This window comes from Carcharodon carcharias, chromosome 2 (assembly GCF_017639515.1).
Source record: "Carcharodon carcharias isolate sCarCar2 chromosome 2, sCarCar2.pri, whole genome shotgun sequence".
NCBI lineage: Eukaryota > Metazoa > Chordata > Chondrichthyes > Lamniformes > Lamnidae > Carcharodon > Carcharodon carcharias.
In genome coordinates, this window is record NC_054468.1 from 163,120,838 (window position 1) to 163,141,710 (window position 20,873).

Below are 20,873 nucleotides of genomic sequence, written 5' to 3' on the forward strand. Positions count from 1 at the left end.
CATTTTAATATTGTGCTGAAATGTTTCTTTTGTGATTATAATGAATTAAGCATCTTAAATTGGTCAAAAAGTGCCATATGTGTAATCAACACAACACTCTAATATTATGTATCTCAAAAACCTCCCTTCAAACAAAACCCAAGTTTGAGAAGACAGAATCTTTAATCTAATTATAATGTTAAGTGGTTTTCACAGATCAACTCATCTTGTACATAAAGATATTTTACAAGCCTATCATTACACTCACTGACATATTAGCAGTAAATCCACACTCTACAAAAGTGCTTTATTAATACCAAAATAAATCTAGCGATATACTCCATCAAGAGAACATCTATTATGCACCTGAGCTGATATTGTACTGGTATGAAAATTCCTCAAATTGGAATTTCTTCACCTACTTATTTTAATTCTCTGTAGTAGAAACCATCAGGTTGTAGAGATTTTCTATCTTAAGTCCCTCTACTTTTTCCACTGCCACATTTAGTTAAATGCACTAGGTTTATCCTCTTGACTTATTTTTAGGATCCTTTGTACTGTTAGTATTTTGTCCCCTTTCTCCACTGTGAAAATGTATATATAGTACGTATTTTCTACCATTTCTTGATTGTCCAGTAGAGTCTTGTTTCTAATTGTGTTTAAAGGACTAACATCCCCTTTACCATTATCTTTCCCTTAATATTAAATATTTTTTGTTAGCTTTAATATACCTTGCAAGTTCTCTTCATGTTCCCTTTTTCTGTTTATCTCTTTGTTGCTTTTTATACCTCTCCTAGCCTGCTGCTTTTCCACTTTTATTTACATTTATATGAGCCTTTTCTTTTAATTTGTTAACGGGACACTAACTCGTGTATTCACCATGGTTACTCAACAACACAAGTGGAACCTTTGATGTTTAGGAACATCTACATGCTTTGCATCATTCTAAATATTTCTTTGAATAACTCCCACTGTTTATCTGTAGGTTTGTCCAACCCAGTTTATTGTGGTGAGTCCATTTCTCATCTCTTCAAAGTTTGACTTAAAATTAAAACCTTGGTTGTAAGACCCACTTCTTCCCCTCAAGCCGAAAATCAAATTCAATACAGTCACTATTCCCTTGCTGTCGAATCAGTAACTAATTCTGATCCATTACTCATCGCTAAATTTAATATGGCATGTTCACTTGCCTGTCTAAGACAAATTGTTTCAGGAAAATTGTTCCGAGTACGTTCTAGAAATTCATTGTTTTTACTATTGGACCTTCTCTTTTCCTTTTTCTTTCATGGGATGTGGGCTTCGCTGGCTGGGCTAGCATTTATTCCCCATCCCTAATTGTCCTTGAGAAGGTGGTCGTGAGCCAATTTCTTGAACCGCTACAGCCTATCTGATGTAGGCACACCCACAGTGCTGCTAGGAAGAGAGTGAAGGAACGGCGACGTAGTTCCAAGTAAGAATGCTGTTTGGCTGGAAGGGGAGCTTTCAGGTGGTGGTGTTCTCATGTGTCTGCTGCCCATGTCCTAAGTGGTAGAGATTGTGGGATTGGAAAATGCTATTGAAGGAGCCTTGGTGAGTTTCTGCAGTGCATTTTAAAGACGGGCATATGCTGCCACTGTGCATTGGTGGTGGAAGGAGTGACTGTTTAAGGTGGTGGATGAAGTGCCAATCTAGTGGGCTGCTTTGTCCTGGATGGTATCGAACTTCTTGAGTGTTGTGGGAGCTGCACTCATCCAGGCAAGTGGAGAGTATTCCATCACACTCCTGACTTGTGCCTTGTAGATGGTGGACAGGCTTTGGGAGTCAAGAGGTGAGTTACTCTATGCAGAATTCCCAGTCTCTAACCTGGTCTTGTAGCCACAGTATTTATATGGCTGGTCCAGTATAGTTTCTGGTGCATGGTAACCCCCAGGATGTTGATAGTAGGGAATTCAGTGATGGAATTGCCATTGAATATCAAGGGACGATGGTTAGATTCTCTCTTGTTGGAGATGGTCACTGCCTGGCACTTGCAGGGCATGATTGTTAATTGCCACTTGTCAGCCCAAGCCTCAATGTGTCCAGGTCTTGCTGCATATGGACATGGATTACTTCAGTATCTGAGGAGTCACGAATGATGTTGAACATTGCACAATCATTAGCAAACATCCCCACTTCTGACCTTATGATGGAGGGAAGGTCATTGATAAAGCAGCTGAAGATGGTTGAGCCTAGTACACTACCCTGAGGAATTCCTGCAGTGATGTCCCAGGACTGAGATAATCGACCTCCAATAACCACAACCATCTTCCTTTCTGCTGGATATAACACGAACCAGTGGAGAGGTTTCCCCTGATTCCCATTTACATCAGTTTTGCTAGGACTCTGTGGTGTCAAACTCAGCCAAATGCTGCCTTGATGTCAAGGGCAGTCATTCTCACCTCACCTCTTGAGTTCAGCTCCTTTGTCCATATTTGAACCAAGGCTGTAACGAGGTCCGGGGCTGAGTGGCTCTGGTGGAACCCAAGCTTAGTGTCAATATGCAAGTTATTGCTGAGTAATTGCCGCTTGATAGCACCATCAATGGCACCTTCCATTACTTTGCTGATGATTGACGGTAGACTGTTGGGACAGTATCTGACCAGATTAAATTTGTCTTCTTTTTTGTGGACAAAATCAGGGATGGCCATTTGCTCCCAAGAGCTGCTGGCCAATCAAAAGGCCAGCCACTCAGCAGAGCCACTGGGAGTGGTGGCCACTGTTGTCTGCACCTGGGGGAAGAGCGCACATCGATGGATATATACCCTTGCAACCAGGTAAGTGGATCTGGGGCCTTTGGGGCCAGTCAGGCAGGCTAGACGAGTAGGTAGGGGAGCACAGGCAGTGCCATTGACATGGGGACAGCCATTGCTGCCAGGGGACCCCTCTGTGATTCAAAGAGTGCCTGAAAAAGACCACCTCACCTGCCAGAGCCTGCTGGGAGGCCACCAACAATGACCTGGCAATCTCCACACACTTCTAAGAGCCTCTGCTGCTGCTTAAATACCAGCAGAGGCAGGAAGAGGCCATTAATTAGCCAATATGTTGCTCAATTGGGCTCCAAGCAGAAAGCCATCCCCAACACAAGTCTGCCACTGGCAAAATACATGATGGTAGGAAGACAGTGGACACTCCACCCACCATCTTCTTAGACCATTTTACAGCATCTCCCACCTCTTAGCCCATCCATAAAAGCCTAGAAAAATCCATGCCTAAGTTTCACCTGAGGCAGTTTCGACAGTGGAAGAATTTCATTAGAGGTCAGATAATAAATCAAGAGGAACCAAGGGTGATACCCTCAAAAGTACAAAGTTGCAGTTAATTATTGGTCCTTCAAGAGACCTAAAGCAACTCTATTTTAGAAGAATTGATAGGAACAACAATTTCATTGCACAACTGAATGGCACCCAAAAGAGAAATATGTAGTGATTTAACTATTGAACCAATTGGAGACTGAATGTTGTGTGCACTGGGTTTGGAGGTTGCAAGCACTGGAAGATGGAAGTTAGAGCCCTGGGGCTGAATCTTCCGCTCCAGCACTAAATCCCATGGCAAGGGCAGGAAGTCAGAGGGACTGTAGCAGGAAAACCTGCCAAATAATGTCATGTTAGCTCATTAATTATGCAACCGCAAGGTTCACTTTGAATCTTGTGACAGATCAGGCACCATATTTAAAAGGCACCCGGAAAGGCCTTCATTAACGAGACCAGAACCCTGGAGGAAGGATGAGCAGGTGAAGGCAGCACCCTCCGGCTCCCTCTTCAGCGATGCCTCCCTGGAGCAACTCCACAAGTCCATGCAGGAAAGGAGGAACATCCTCTTCCCCAGGGATGGCCACAGGGGACCATCTAATCTGACCACAGGGACTTGGTGGAGGTTGCCAGAGTGGTCAGTGCTGATGGGGTCCAGAGGAAGGCTATGCTGCAGTGCAGAAAATGGGTCAATGATCTCATTCACTCCGCTAGGGTAAGTGAAACTTCCACTGACTGGGCTTACATTTACATTAGTCTATTTCCCTTATGTATTTTCAGCTGCTGGGACTGTGAAGAGAATATAGCCCTGTATACTCTGCCACTTCTCCTCTGCACTTCTATTTTCTCCCTCTGACATTGGGGTGTGGATACTTTCAACTTTACTTTCCCTTATTTTGTGATTCTGTCATGGGACGTGGATGTTACTGTCTAGGCCAGCAATTTTGTTGCCCATCCCTAAATGCCTTGAGAAGGTGATGAGGTGCTACCGTTTTGAACCCCTGCAGTCCATGTGCTGTGCTGTAAGAGAGGCAACTGCAGGATTCTCACCCAGCCACAGTCAAGAGACAGCCAAAGGGTGTGGAGTAGAGGGCAACTTGGAAATGCTGCTGTTCCCATGCGCCTGCTGGCCTTGCCCATTTAGCTGGTAGAGCTCAGGGGTTTGGAAGGCGATATCAAAGGAGCCTTGGTGAGTTGCTGCCATTCTGTGTCGGTGCTGAAGGGACTGAATGTTGAAGGTGGTGGGTGGGGTGCCAGTCAAACGGGCTGCTTTGTCCTGGATGCTGTCAAGATGGTTGTCTTTTTGGGCGGAATCATCCCAGATTTGCACTAAATGCGCCAGTGGATGGGAAAAAGGATGTTTTGCCCGCTGGCTGCAATGGCAGGTTTTCGCAATGTATCATCCCAAACCCGCCTCATTAATCATGCATTACTGGGAAACACGCCATTTCGCTGGCGGGCAGCCTCCAATTTGCTCGCCACACTGTCACCTTGCCGCTTCCTCATGCCAGGCCTATATTTAAAGTGCAGACGTGTGCACACCTTTCAGTGCATCCAGCCCAGGATGGTTTCACAGAAGACATGACTCTGAAAGGCAAGAAGAGTTCAGCCCCCCCGATTCAGTAACGCATTCCTGGGACAATATCTGGACACAGTTGGAGCCCGCTGCGATGTCCTCTACCCCCACACTGGCCGTAGCAGGCCCATTAGTGTCAGCACTCCAGCTTGGGAGGCAGTGGCAGTGGTAGTGGTGGTCAGTGTCAATGCTGCACAGAAGAGGTTCACCATTCAGTACAGAAAGAGGATGAATGATCTCATCCGTGCCACCAGGGTAAAGTAACCATCTCATCACTCTAAACTCACACACTCATAAGCCCGTCAGGCTATATGGAGTCAGGAAGGCAGTTAGTAGTCACTGCATTAGGGGCCTGCGACCTGCTCTTTCATCAAACTTGCTCACAATCCATCTGCCTTTCTGGAGGAAAAGACAGCCCACAACAGAAAGAAGAGAGAGAAGATGGGAGGTAGGATGTCATAGCTGCAACCCCATGCTCAATTTGAACAGCAGGTGTTGGAACTCGCAGAGGAGGACAAAAACGTGCCTGTGCCGAGAGTGAGGTTGGCCTCTCCTAACAATTTAGTGAGGAAGCATGAATTAATGCTAAAACTTCAGAAGGTGGTTGATGCGTGCAATGCTTGAGACAGACCAGGCAGTCACTCATCCCCTTTTCTCCATTCCAGGTGCCAGCTGTAAGAGGTGGAGGCCAAGGTCCCCCTCAGAAGAAAGCCCCATCCCCAGCCCACCTCAGAAGAAGAGGGCGACAAGGAACAATTCTCATCTGTAGAGCCATCACTCTCCAACAGCAGAGACACACACCTCGGCAGGTTATAGTTCCTGTATAGGCCCAGGCTCACAATCTGGTGGACACCTCACAGCAGGCAGAGGCGGTGAAAGTCAAGGGGTGGAATTTTTTGGTGCCCCTCATGGCGGGTTTAATGGCGGCCGGGGGAAACTATGCGGTGGAAGCTCAAAAATCAGATTCTTGCCGCATAAAATGCAATGGGATCTTCAGCTCCCGTCTGCCATGGCAGGTTGTAATTACTGCCGTAGGGCGGTGTGAAACCAGTTTGCATCCTACTAATAGTATGCAGATGAAGACCCAACCGGAATTGCTACCCACCACCGCAGCCCCCCCCACCCCTCCGCCCAATCGTCCGAGCCACCAAAGGGAAATCACGCCAGCATGGCATGTAAAAGTTGGCACTTCCCATAAGGAGGCCTGGGGCTGCTCAGAGAGATGAAGAGAAGATGGAGGCCCCAAGGGTTCAGGTCTTCAGCCAGCAACTTCTTCCAGGGTTCAGAGTCTTCAGCCAGCAACTTCTTCCAGGGCTCAGGTCTTCAACCAGCAGATGGAAGGCTACAAGCGGTACTGGTGGGCGATGAGGATCTGTGCTGGGGAATGGAAATAGACAGGGAGGAGAGGAATGAAGAGGTGGGGCGGGTGTGGATGCCTAGAGAGGGGCAGAGGAGGGTGGGGTGGTAAGGGAAAGAGGGAGATGCTGCGGAAGTTGTGAAATGGATGAGCTGGTATGGAGTGGGAGAATGAGATGGGCCATGTTGGAGTGTGGGTGGGGGGGGCAATGCAAAGGTTTGAGGGGGCATGGGGCATGTTGAGGTATGAAGGGGCATGGGGAGTTGTAGAGGTGTGGATGGGCATGGGGGTGTAGGGGGAAAGGGGTTCAGAGGTGGGGGGATCAGTGGAGTCAATGGTGGATTCCTGGGGGGCATACTGAGGGTACCAGTGGTAGGACAAGATGGTAACATAAGAAATAGATATTTCAAAAATCTATCTACCTCCTCTTTAAATATTTTCAGTGATCTAGCCTCCACAACTCTCTGTGGTACAGAATTCCCGACATTCACTATCCACTGAGAGAAGAAATTCCTTCGCATCTCAGTTTTAAATGAGTGATGCCTTATTCTGTAACTATGTCCTCTAGTTCGAGACTCCCCCACTAGTGACGGTTAAAGGGGGCACTGGGAGTCGGTAGGATGGGAGGATGAGGGTGCGGCAATGTCAAGTAAGGGGGCACTGAGAGTTGTTGGAGAGGTTGTGTAAGGTGACACAGATTCAGGGGATCGACAGAATGACAGGGGATGTTATGTTCATTGCGGGGATGTTATGTTCGGGAAGGTGGGGAGCTTCTGCATTTACCTGAAGGTCATGGGGGAGGGTTGAAGGGTGACTGTGGGGAGGTCGAAAGTCATAGAGTCATAGATGCCTACAACATAGAAATAGGTCCTTCGGCCCATCGAGTCTGTGCCAGTCAAACAAGGACCTAACTATTCTAATCCCATTTTCCAACACTAGGCCCATAGCCTGGTATGCCATGGTGTCACAAGTCCACATCCAAATACTTCTTAAATGTTATGAAGGTTTCTGCCTCTACCACCCTTTCAGGCAGTGAGTTCCAGATTCCCACCACCTTCTGGGTGACAAAATTCTTCCTCACATCCCCTCTAAACCCTCTGCCCCTTACCTTAAATCTATGTCCCCCTGGTTGTTGATCCATCCACCAAGGGGGAAAGTTCCTTCCTATCTATGCCCCTCATCATTTTATACATCCTAATCATGGCCCCCCACAATCTCCTCTGCTCCAAGAAAAATAACCCTAGTCTATCCAATCTCTCCTCATAACTAAAACTCCCCAGCCCAGGCAACACCTTGGTAAATGTCCTCTGCACTCCCTCTAGTGCAATCACATCCTTCCTATAATGCAAATTCCAGAACTGCACGCAATACTCTAGCTGTGGCCTAACCAGCATTCTACACAATTCCAGCTTAACCTCCCAGCTCTTATATTCTATGCCTCAGCTAATAAAGGCACGTATTGCATATGCCTTCTTAACCACCTTATCAACCTACCCCACTACCTGAAGGGACAGGTGGACATGCGCACCAAAGTCCCTCTGATCCTCGGTACTTCCCAGGGTCCTACCATTCATCGTGTATTCCCATGCCTTGGTTGTCCTGCATCACCTCACACTTATCCAGATTAAATTCCATTTGCCACTGATCAGCCCATCTGACCAGCCCGTCTATACCCTCCTTTAATCTAAGGGTACCTTCCTCACTATTTACCACCCCACCAATTTTCGTGTTATCCGCAAACTTACTGATCAACCTTCCCACATTCAAGTCTAAATCATTTATATATACCACGAGCAGCAAGGGACCCAACACGGATCCCTGTGGAACCCCATTGGACACAGGCATCCAGTCACAAAAACACCCCTTGACCATCACCCTCTGCTGCCTGCCACTCAGCCAATTCTGGATCCAATTTGCCACATTGCCTTGGATCCCATGGGCTCTTACCTTCATTATCAGTCTCCCATGCAGGACCTTCTCAAAAGCCTTGCTGAAGTCCAAGTAGACTACGTCAAATGTATTGCCCTCATCTACACACCTGGTCACCTCTTCGAAAAATTCAATCAAAGTAGTCAGACATGACCTCCCCTTAACAAAACCATGTTGACTGTCCTTGACTAATCCCGGCCTCTCCAAGATTAATTTTGTCCCTCAGAATTGCTTCCACTAGTTTCCCCACCACTGAGGTTAGACTGACTGGCCTGCAGTTCCCTGGTTTATCCCTTCCTCCCTTCTTGAATAACTGTACCACACTGGCTGTCATCCAGTCCTCTGGCACCTCTCCTGTGGCCAGAGAGGTGTTGAAAATTATTGCCAGTGTCCCTGCTTTCTCCTCCCTTGCCTTACTCAACAGCCTAAGATACATTTCATCTGGGCCTGGACATTTATCTACTTTTAAGCCTGCCAGACCACTTAGAACCTCCTCCCTTTCTATGCTAATTTCTTTAATTATTCACTTAGAACCCTACCTACGTCTTCCGGATCCACTCACAAATTACCACTATAGACCTTAATGGGCCCTACTCTTTCCCTAGTTATCCTCTTACTCTTCATGTACTTGTAAAATAACTTTGGATTTTCCTTTATTTTACCTGCCAATATTTTTTCATGCCCCCTTTTTGCTCTCCTAATTTCCTTTTTAAGCTCCCCCCTACACATTCTATACTTCTCTAGGTCCTCTACTGTTTTGAGCCCTCAGTATCTGCCACAAGCCTTTCTTTTTCTCTTTATCCAATCCTGTATATCCCTCGACATCCAGGGTTCCCTGGATTTGTTGGTCCCACCCTTTATCTTTACTGGAATATGTTGGCCCTTTACTCTCCCTATTTCCTTCTTGAATGAGTCCCACTGCCCTGATGCAGATTTACCTAAAAGTAGCTGCTCCCAGTCCACTCTGGCCAAATCATATCTGATCTTATTAAAATTGGCCTTCCTCCAACTTCAAACTCTGATTTCTGGCCCATCCTTGTCCTTTTCCATAACAACCTTGAATCTAGCGGAGTAATGATCAATATCTGAAAAATGGTCCCCCAGCGATACCTCTACCACTTGCCCGGCTTCATTCCTTAAAATTAAGTCCAAAACTACCCCCTCTCTTATAGGGCCTTCTACGTACTGGCTTAAAAAGCTCTCCTGGATGCATTTGAAGAATTCTGCTCCCTTTAAGCCCATGCCCCAGCTATGCCTGTCTCTTTATGGGGTATGTTCCAGTCCTACTCCGGCCCCCTTCCACAACTCTTTCTCCGGTATATCGATGATTACTTCGGTGCTGCTTCATGCTCTCGTCGGGACTTGGAAAAATTTATTAATTTTGCTTCCAATCTCCACCCCTCCATCATTTTCACGTGGTCCATCTCTGACACTTCCCTTCCTTGACCTCTCTGTCTCAATCTCTGGTGATAGACTGTCCACCAATATCCATTACAAACCTACCGACTTCCACAGCTACCTCGACTACAGCTCCTCACACCCCGCTTCCTGTAAGGACTCCATCCCATTCTCTCAGTTCCTTCGCCTCCGTCGCATCTGTTCCGATGATGCTACCTTCAAAAGCAGTTCCTCTGACATGTCCTCCTTCTTCCTTAACCGAGGTTTTCCACCCACGGTCGTTGACAGGGCCCTCAACCGTGTCCGGCCCATCTCCCGCGCATCCGCCCTCATGCCTTCTCCTCCCTCCCAGAAACATGATAGGGTCCCCCTTGTCCTCACTTATCACCCCACCAGCCTCCGCATTCAAAGGATCATCCTCCGCCATTTCCGCCAACTCCAGCATGATGCCAGCACCAAACACATCTTCCCTTCACCCCAGTATCGGCATTCCGTAGGGATCGTTCCTTCCGGGACACCCTGGTCCACTCCTCCATCACCCCCTACTCCTCAACCCCCTCCTATGGCACCACCCCATGCCCATACAAAAGATGTAACACCTGCCCCTTCACTTCCTCTCTCCTCACCATCCAAGGGCCCAAACACTCCTTTCAAGTGAAACAGCATTTCACTTGCATTTCCCCCAACTTAGTCTACTGCATTCGTTGCTCCCAATGTGGTCTCCTCTACATTGGAGAGACCAAATGTAAACTGGGCGACCGCTTTGGAGAACACCTGCGGTCCGTCCACAAGAATGACCCAAACCTCCCTGTCGCTTGCCATTTTAACACTCCACCCTGCTCTCTTGCCCACATGTCTGTCCTTGGCTTGCTGCATTGTTCCAGTGAAGCCCAACGCAAACTGGAGGAAGAACACCTCATCTTCCGACTAAGCCCTTTACAGCCTTCCGGACTAAATATTGAATTCAACAACTTTAGGTCTTGAGCTGCCTCCTCCATCCCCACCCCCTTTCTGTTTCTTCCCCCTTCCTTTTGTTTTTTCCAATAAATTATTTGGATTTTTCTTTTCCCACCTATTTCCATTATTTTTAAATATTTTAAGATCTTTTATGCTCCCCCCACCCCCACTAGAGCTGTACCTTGAGTGCCCTACCATCCATTCTTAATTAGCACATTCGTTTAGATAATATCTCCAACTTTAACACCTATGTGTTCTTTTGTTCTGTTGTCTGTGACATCTTTTGATGATCTGCTTCTATCACTGCCTGTTTGTCCCTACAACCACACCACCCCCCTCCACTTCTCTCCCCCCACCCCCAGACCCCCCCCCAACACACACCTTAAACCAGCTTATATTTCACCCCTTTCTTGGATTCACTCAAGTTCTGTCGAAGGGTCATGAGGACTCGAAACATCAACCCTTTTCTTCTCCGCCGATGCTGCCAGACCTGCTGAGTTTTTCCAGGTAATTGTGTTTTTGTTTTGGATTTCCAGCATCCGCAGTTTTTTTGTTTTTACATTATTACTAACCCAGTTAATGTTGGGGAAGTTGAAATCCCCCACTATTACTATCCTATTATTTTTACACTTCTCTGAAATGTGCCCACATATCTGCTCTTCTATTTCTCTCTGACTGTTTGGGGGCCTATAGTACACTCCCAGCAATATGATTGCTCCTTTTTTGTTTTTCAGTTCTACCCATATGGCTTCATTTGAGGAGCCTTCTAAGATGTCATCCCTCCTTACTGCTGTAGTTGATTCCTTGATCAATATTGCGGTACCCCTCTTTTCCCTCCTTCCCTGTCTCGCCTGAAGACCCTATATCCTGGAATATTGAGCTGCCAATGCTGCCCCTCTCTCAACATGTCTCTGTGACAACAATGACATCACACTTCCATGTGTTAATTTGTGCCCTCAACTCATCCGCCTTATTCGTCAGACTTCTTGCATTAAAATAAATATCATCCAACCTTGCCAAGCTCCCTTGTGCCTTAACTGGCCTTTCATTTCTATGCCTTCCGGACTCACTTGCTCGCTCTTCTAATTTTGGCTGTGCATCTCCCCCTGCTGAACCTCCTCTCAGGATCCCATCCCCCTGCCAAGTTAGTTTAAACCCTCCGTAACAGCACCAGCAAACCTTCCCGCAAGGATGTTGGTCCCATTCCAGTCCAGGTGCAACCCTTCCGCCTTGTACAGGTCCCACCGCCCCCAGAAACAGTCCCAAAGTCCCAGAAACCTAAAGCCCTTCCTCCTGCACCATCTCTCCAGCCACGCATTCATCTGGACTAACCTCCTATTTCTATACTCACTAGCGCATCGTATCCAGAGAATCTTACCTTTGAGGTCCTGTTTTTTAATCTGATTCCTAGCTCCCTAAATTCTGCTTGCAGGACCTCATCCCTCTTTCTACCTATGGCGTTGGTACCAATATGTACCATGATCTCTGTGTTTGCCTTCCCCCTTTAGAATGCCCTGCAGCCATTCAGTGACATCCTTGACCCTGGCATCAGGGAGGCAACATACCATCCTGGAGTCACGTCTATGGCCACAGAAATGCCTCTGTTCCCCCTACTATCAAGTCTCCTACCACTATTGCTCTTCCCCTCTTTTTCCTCCCCTCCTGTGCAGCTGAGTCACTCACAGTGTCATGAGTGTGGCTGCACTCCCTAGAGGAACCATCACTCTCACTGTTATCCAACACAGAAAAACGGTTCTCGAGCAAGATGCACCCTGAGGATTTCCTGACACCTTTCTTCTAACTGATGGCCACCCAGTCCCTCTCTGTCTGCATGTCTAAAAACTTGCTATCCATGAAGCTCTCAGCCCCGCGGATGTACCCCAGTGTCTCCAGCTGCCGCTCAAGCTCCAAAACACGGAGCTCAAGTAGCTGCAGCTGGTGGCACTTCCTGCACATGTGATCGGTCAGAGTGCAAGGAATGTTTAGGACTTCCCACATGTTGCATGTGGTACATAACACAGGACTGAGCTGCCCTGCCATGCCTCTAGTTGAAAAAAACCCTTTAAGTTAAATACGGTAAAAAAGTGAAATTATTTATGTACTTTAAATAAAAACTAGAACTATTACCTTTCCTTAGCTTAATCTATTTTCAACTGGAGAAAAAACTGAAGAAAAACAGTTACCCACTGCTTACCTAGCAGCTCTCCCCTTTGTGCTGACATCACTTTTTGAAGCTTCCCCACACTCGCGCTGGCTCTGATCTCTCCGCCACTCTCACGCTGGCTTGTGATGTCACTCTTGTTATTTTCAACAAGAACTGACTGCAGGACACTCTTCCCAGACTGCTTCAGTGTGATGCTGACTGCAGGTCACTCTTCCCAGACTGCTTCACCGCGATGCTGACTGCAGGACACTCTTCCCAGACTCCCAGGAAAGTGATTCCTTGCGGGCTGTATGGATGGGTTGGGGGCTTGTGTGGGAAATGCGGGCAAGGGAAAAGGTATTAGACTCTACTTCAAATATTATTGACACCATAGCTGCTCGCAACCATACAGAGCCTCGTGGTGAGGATCTCGAGATGCTTCATAGGAGTTGGGCATCAGGAGTGGACGGAGATGCCAGTCAGCTCAACTGGACAACTGAAGGGGAACCCCAGCATGTGTTACTTACAATGCTAGGGCATTGGGACAGATGAATTGAGAAGGGCAAAGGCTCAACGTGCATAGGAGCCTTCTTGCACATGGCTCTCAAGGGCCCTGGCAAAGAACTTTGCCTCCCTTAGCATGCATGATTCCAGGGTACATGTTGGGGGTCGGGGCAAGGGTGGTACACTCAGGCTTAAGGACATATCACAAAAAAACCACATCAGACATGATTAAATTGCAAATGAACTATACTTACAATCAGTGTAACAATCAGTGCACCCATGAAACCATTAGTCAGTTCAAAACTTCTTAATTTTTCCTTCCCTATCACTTCTTTTAGGTGCTCTTCTGACATCCGCAGCACGGGTGGAGGCAGCCTGCTGACCAGTTTGCCATGTTGTCTTAGATGACTTTGGCAGCTGTCCTTTGGAGACCCAAGACCTGGAGAGCCCTGGCTTACTTTGACTGTAGGGGCAACTGCTTCCCCTGCTGTCAAAGAGAATGAGGCTGAAGGGGTCACAGGCAAGGCGGATTCAGAAGAGACGGACACCCTCGGGGAGGCCTGAATGGAGGTGCCGAAGTGCCCAACTGCTGCTCCTCCTCCCTTTGAGAGCCCAAAGGCCCCTGCCTGACTCCTTCATGGGGAGGGGCACTTCAGGAAGGTTGAGGTGCCCCGTCCCCCTCTTGCATAGCCACTGCAGAAGCTCACCCTTGACTACCGTGATGGTGTGCAGGTCTGCCCACATCTCTGGCAGAAGCTGCTCGATCAGGTTCTCCATGGAGTCCACCATCCTCTCCATGGACTCTGCCCTCCCCATGGAGACCTCCATGCATGCATAGGTCGGCACCACTTCATCGGCCAGAAGGTAGACGGACTCCTCCGACTCACGTGCCACCCTGTTGAGGATCTCCAACCACCTCTGCCTGATGTTCCCCTGTCTCTTGGCAGATTTCGACTTTTGGCCTTGCTCCAAATTTTCCAGTTGTGGCAGCGATTACTCTCGACACTGGCAGGACAGAAAAATTCCGTCTGTAGAGTCATCGAGCTATTTACAGCACAAAAGTTCATTGTTGAGAGTCTGCTTTGGGACAAGTGTCTTGGCCTTGGTCTACTATGGCTGATCATCAAGGGGATGGAGAGGAAGCTCCAGTTGTGAGTGGGAGAGGAAGGTGTACCGGGGGCTGGAGAGGAAGGTGCACCAGGGGGTGGGAGAGGAAGGTCTAGGTTTGACTGGGAGAGGAAGGTATATCGGGGGGACGAGGGGGGAAAGGGAGGTATCAATGGTGGAGGGGGAGGTGAGGTTGGGAGGGAGGAAACAATGGTGGCGCAGGGCTGAGGTTGGGAGGGGTGAATGATGGTGTCATGGGGGGGTGACGTTGGGAGGAGGGGAACGATGATGTTGGGGTGGTGAGGTTGGGGGGAGTGAGTATGGGAGAGGAGGGTGTAATGGGGAAAATGCGGCAAGTGGGGAGTTATGTGTAAGGGGGGAGGAAGATGTAAGGGAAGGAGTTTGGAGGGGGGACATTCTTCGGGTGGAGGGAGGAACTTGGAGGGGGGAAAGAGTCCAAGGGAGGAGAAAGGTGTTCGGAGGGGGGAAGGAGCCCTGGGGGAGGAAGGAGTCCAGGCGGAAGAAGGAGTCCAGGGGAGGAAGGAGTCCGAGCAAGGGGTGGAAGGATTAATGGGGGGATGTCTAGGTGAACATTCAAGGGAGGGGTCTGTGGAGCCGATGACTACCTCCTGGGGAGTGTCTGCCTCCTGGGGAGCTGGTAGAGTGAGAGAATGAGGGTGCGACGGTAGCCGTAGAAGGGACGGCGAAGGTGCTTGGTGGGGTCACAGGGTCAGATATGGACCCTGGTGGTGGAAAGGAGGGAGTGGGGGATGTCAATATAGATGGGGGCGAGATTCTCGGTGGGGGGGTGTGATGGGATGCAATGGGAGGACTCACAAAGCCTGTCAATGAAGCTAAAAGACACCAATACACGTTATTCAGTCAAAGATAATATATTTTCAGATTATAAAGTGACAAAATGTGCTCACAAATACAACCAATTGTGATCAGAATTTCTTAAATTTTCTGGGCCTAAAACTTCTAGGTGCTGCCCTGACATCTGCAGCTGGGGTGGAGACAGCCTGTGCAGTTTTTGGCCCTGTTGCCTCTGATGACTTTGGCTTGGGTCCTTTGGAGAGCCAAAGCCTTGGGGACTTCAGTTTGCTTTGGCTGTCCTCCTGTGAGCTAGCTGCTCCCTCTGCGATGACAGAGGCCAAGATTGAGGGAGTCACAGGCAAAGGGGACACAGAGGAAGAGGACAGTCTCTGAGATTCCTGAATGGATGACCCAGGGTTGTCCAGCTGCTGCTCCTCCTCACTTCGGTGCCTGAGGGCTCCGGCCTGATCCCTTGAGAGGAAGAAGCACCTAGGGTGTGGTTAAGTGCTGTGACAGGTCTTCCAGGCTACTTATTTCCAGCTCTTCAATGGAGGGAGGATGTGGATGGAGCTGAGGGATTCGCTGGCTGAGGGTGTCGGTCACTTGGCAGAGCCCCCTGTGACCCAGAGTAGAGGTGATTAGTGCATGGTGCCAGAGTCAAATGCTAGGTCACTCGCAGTTGCATTGAGAGTGGGATGATTTGGTGCAGGATCCTCACGTGGGTGTTCACCGCCGGCCTCACTATCACCGCAGACTACATCCTCATGAGTCAGCATGATGGCACTCTTCTCAAAGTGAGTGAGGGGCCTAATGTGGGCCACTCCACCCCATGACTCCCTGCTGCTGTGAGCCAGCTTCTCCTGCATGAAAACAGATGGAGATAGTGTGAGTAGGACATATGGCGCTGCATGGAATGTTTGTGTGGTGAGCAGAGCCATGGCGGGATGAGAACAGGATGCAAGCTCCAGAGGATATGAACCTGATGGAAATGTGAGTGTGTGTGTGAGAACTCGTGCTGTTATCCCTTGAGATCCCTATGGATGTATGATGGGTTTGTGAGTGTGTGAGTTGAGATTGAGGAGACTGAGTGGGTGGCTATCCTCTTTTGCAGGGCGTTAGCACTGACCAGTGCTGCCACTGCCTCCCATGCAGGATTGGTGACCTTGCTTGCTGGTCATCCCCCAGAGTGGTGGGCCTCCACTGTGTCCAGTAGGTGCTTGAGGGAGGTGTCGCTAAATATGGGGCAGCATGTTTCCTCCCTTTGGCAGCCATTAGTTCGCAGCAGCTTCCTATCCCTGAAGAGTGCTCGCCTTTTGCAGGGGCAACCTTTAAATATGGCGCCCGGTTTACTGAGGGCCTTATGTGACAGTGGGGTGGGCGAGTGAGAGGAAGCCTCACCGGCAACCAGGCGTGTTTCCCAGGAATGCACAATTAATGAGGCGGGATTGGGATGATACGGCATGAAAAGCAGCCATTGCGGGTAAAGTGTCCTTTTTCCTGCCCGCTACTGCACTTAGTGCAAATCTGAGACAATTCCATCCCCAACTTCCTCCCACAAACTCCACCCCCAAGCAAACACCCCAACTCCCCCACCTGGCCTGACAAGACCTCACCACCAAATTCGCCCCCAATTCCTGACTATCCACCCCTTGATGCCCTGACTTCCCCTGACCCCACCTCACCACCCTACCCAGCTACCACCTTACCCACTGTACCTCTTTACCCACTTAGCTCACCCACCTTACACCTTTAGCCACTTACTTTATCCACCCTCCCCCCGCCAGCACTTTACTCCCTTACTTCACCCTATCCCCTTAGCCACTTATGCTCTTACCCACAACTTATCGACCCTACCCCCTCACCCATCCTACCCCCTTACCCAGTTACCTTTTCTCCATAGCTTTTCTTTACTTACCATAATACAGCAGCTAGTGCCGTAAAAAGGAGCAGGTCCTAAGTAAATTAGAGGAATAGTGCACTCTCTTTGGAAATGAATAATTTTCGGCATTTGTAACCATCAAAAGTAATTAAACTAATTCTAAGTAAACAATCTTTTAATTGATAATCAGATTGTACTGAAACTTGAACAAACAATTAAGCCCTGCAGAGTCCCAATTCCTGTTATGGGATAAAAAAGCATAATTATGTATATCATTCAGTCCCCAAGTATGCTAGACTTCCTTTGGGCTAAACAATTGATAGCCATCTTATGGAAAAAGTTATAACTTTGTGCCAAAAATGCAGCATATAAGACTGTTGTGTTTCAGGGCTGTCTCTTTAATTTAGGGTAACTCTTTCAAGTACAAACACGTTTCCATCTGTTTCAGATGAAGTTACATTGTTTCATAGTTTGCCATTGTGAGACTTGAACTCTTGATAATCTTTTAAATGAAAACCAAATCAACAAAATTGGGATAAATCAGGCACAGCCCCTAATTCAGGTCAGCTGTAAAACCAAGAACAAAGTTTAAAGGAAACTTACAAATTTTAAATCAAAATGTGATTAAAGGGGTCAACAAAACACCCCAGTCCCCGCGGTGCCCACCGAGCACGGAAGGCCTCGAGAGTGCCAGCAGACACCGCGTGCTCCTTCTCCAGGGACATCCGGCAGCGAACGTAGCCGCGGAAGAGGGACAAACAATCGGGCGGGACTCCCCCGTCGATCGCCCGCTGCCTGGACCTGTTAATGGCCAACTTGGCCAGGCCCAGGAGCAGGTTCACGAGGAGGTCCTCCTCCTTCCCGACCCCCTTCCGCACCGGGTGCCCATAGATCAGGAGCGTGGGGCTGAAGTGCAAACAAAACATCAATAAAAGGTTTTTCAAATAACTAAAAAGGGAGTGCAGCCTACAACACCCTATGTATACATGGTCCACGGACTCCACAAGACCGCAAAAAGGGCATGTGTCCTGAGAGTCCGTGAACCTATGCATCCTCTTATTATAAGGGACTGCTGCATGCAACACCCTCCAACCCAGGTCCCCGATAGAAAGGGGGAGGACACCTCCGTAGAGGGCCTCCCATCGAGGGCCTCCGCCGCCGGACGGCAACAAGGCACGCCAGGGCGTGTCCGGTCGACAGACAAGGGCGAGAAAATGGAAGGTGTGCAGCAGCAGTCCATACAAAAAGCCCCTCTTTGCTGTGCCAAAAGGCACAGAGGGCATGTCCCCGAGGCGGCTCATATTGCGGGGCACCAGCACCCGAGGGAGGGTTCGGGGCTTGGGGCCAATGTGGAATTCCGTCCGAACAGGGGAACACTCAGACGGAAGACCACCGCGCACCTGGGCCACCTCAAGACCCAAAATAACGTCGGGTCCGAGCACGACCGTTCTCAGGTCTTGGATGGCATTGGCTGCGACCTGGACACTCACAGACGCGCGTCGCGCCAACTCCTGCGGGAGCATCCAGCCCAGTCCTCCGCCACCCAGCACGTCCCCGATCCTGGTCACCCCTGCGGCCACAGCCCTCCTCTCCGCCAACCACTGAAAAGGACGGAGGGGCGGATTCCTGAGCAGCGGCTCTCTGACAATAGCCGCTACTCCTGACGGGGGAGAGCTGCGTCGCAAGGCGACCACTTGTGTAACTCTTTCGAGTACAAACCCATTTCTATCTGTTTCAGATTAAGTTACATTGTTTGCCATTGTGAGATTTGAACTCTTGATTTTTTTATATATATAGGCCTCAGCTGTAATTCTTTCGAGTACAAACCTGTTTCCATCTGTTTCAGATGAAGTCACGTTGTTCCATAGTTTGCCATTGTGAGATTTGAACTCTTGATCTTGGGGTTACAAACCCAGTACCATAACCACTTGGCTATTGAGGCCAAGCTTAATTTAGGGTAAGATGAAGGGGGTCATGTAAACTCTGAATTCTGCTGACAACAAGCATAGGTAACTTGGTGGTTAAAGAGGGGCCTAGGTTGTCTTACTGGGTAGAAGATACGAGATAGTCACACCTGTAATCAATGACCAGAGAAGTTGTGCTTAGGATGGATAGACTGTTTTTCTCTAAGTCTAGTTAATTGCTGGATAAAATGAAGTTGGGAGTCTGGAGTATAGATAATTAGCATTTCTACCTAGATATAAGGTCTATGTAATTTGTGTTGACATGGAGATGGGCTTTGAGAGGGGAAAAGTCCATAGGAAGCTATTGTAGGATCAGAGGTTTACCTAAATATCACTGAACATCACAGACAGTGTCAATCTGCAAGAATCTGAGAGAGAGAGAACAGGGAAAGAGGCAGCAAGTCTCTGTTGTTCACCAGATGGGATACAAGTGGGAGTTCATGCTTGGATTCAAGAGACCAAGTTTATCAGGGTTTAAGCAAAGCTGGAAGATTCACCTAGCTTATCTAGAGGGAGGGAACTCCAATTCATCTCTCACCATGAAAGTCAGTTTGGGGAGTAGAAGTTAACAGGCTGGAAAAGGAAAAAGGAGCTGAGAATAGTTTTAGGCTGACTCCTAGAGAATGAAGTGTCTACTTAGGGGACAGAATGAAGTTTAAATGTGGCAGGGAAGTTTGGTCATTGTATAAGTTAAATGGGGGATCTTTTTTATAGTTTAGAGTATAAATTGCTTACTGCAGTAATGTTTAGTCAATGTTGCTTTTACTTTGTTTGTTACAGTGAAAGTCTTAAAACTTGAAATCTTGTATTGTGAGCTTTTCATTCATTCACTGGAAGATTGAATTATATCACTCTATGGGGATTGTAACAGCTTTAAAAAAAATGGGGATCTAGTAACATGTTGTGCATAAACAATTAAAAAGTCAAGCAATTTTCAGTATTTACACATATTTTAAAGACTGGAATATGAGGAATATATTCAGACAAAAAGTCTGGCAGATCATTTTTAAAGCAGTTTTAATCAAATAACTATGGAATGCTGATGGGCATCAGATATGGAATGAAGATATTAAGTGGAATTCTCCCAAAAGGAAACTAAATGCGTTGGCAGGCGATTTTGGTAGCGCCCAGCCCACCGTCCATAATGGCGGCAACTAGCACCTGATTCTGCACTTGGAGCCTTATTAATTATGCAGTGACACATTTCACTCCGAATTACCTGGCAGGTTGGGAACTGAATCGTCTGCTGCTGTCAGCTGGCGGGTTGGAAGGTCCAGGCGCCATGTTTAGGTGCCAGTCCAACACACAATCTCAATCTCTGCAGCCAGAGATGTCTGCAACTCATAAGAAAAAGGTCAAGAGCCTCAGGGTGAAGTCTGCACCCCACTTCACCCACCACGCCTTCCAAGCCTTGATCAGACGGATGCAGGAACAACGGCATATGACTGCAGGGAGCATAGCAGCCTCACTTCTCGTGCCTGGCATCCTCAACCTCAGTGAATTGGAAGAGGCTACAGCCAAGCTGATTGCAGATAACATGGATCACTTCTGTGGGGAAAGGGTGATCGGCTTCTCCAACCAACCTAGTTCAGATCATAGCTGCATCACCTCATCAAATCCTGACATTCACAGTGAGTCACCTACAGTCTTATCCAACTCATGCTCATTAACTGAAACTCTCTTTTCTATTTTCTAGGCACAAGCACATCGAGGACCTCAAGGCAATCCAGTAACACCAATGCGAGCCCCTGGAGCTCATCCGAGGACAAAGCTTCAGAAGAAACGTCACAGCACTCTCACACATCCTTCACCAGCTCAGAGACACACATGTCGGTGGGGCACAGATGTAGGTTAGACTCGGGCTCACTTGCTGGGGAACACCTCACTGACACATCCCCGCAGCAGTCAGAGGCAGGGACAGCTCAGGTCTCTGGCACTCGGAGGGCTGCTGGAGACCAGCCACCCACTCAGTCCAAGTCAGATGAGGAGCCTCTGGAA

At 48.3% G+C, this 20,873-nt stretch overlaps 1 protein-coding gene across 1 annotated transcript in view; it reads left to right on the top strand.

The window, feature by feature from the left end:
• Nucleotides 1-20,873, top strand: part of pde10a (phosphodiesterase 10A) — a 414,859-nt gene that overhangs the window by 337,472 nt on the left and 56,514 nt on the right. The window lies entirely within an intron of this gene.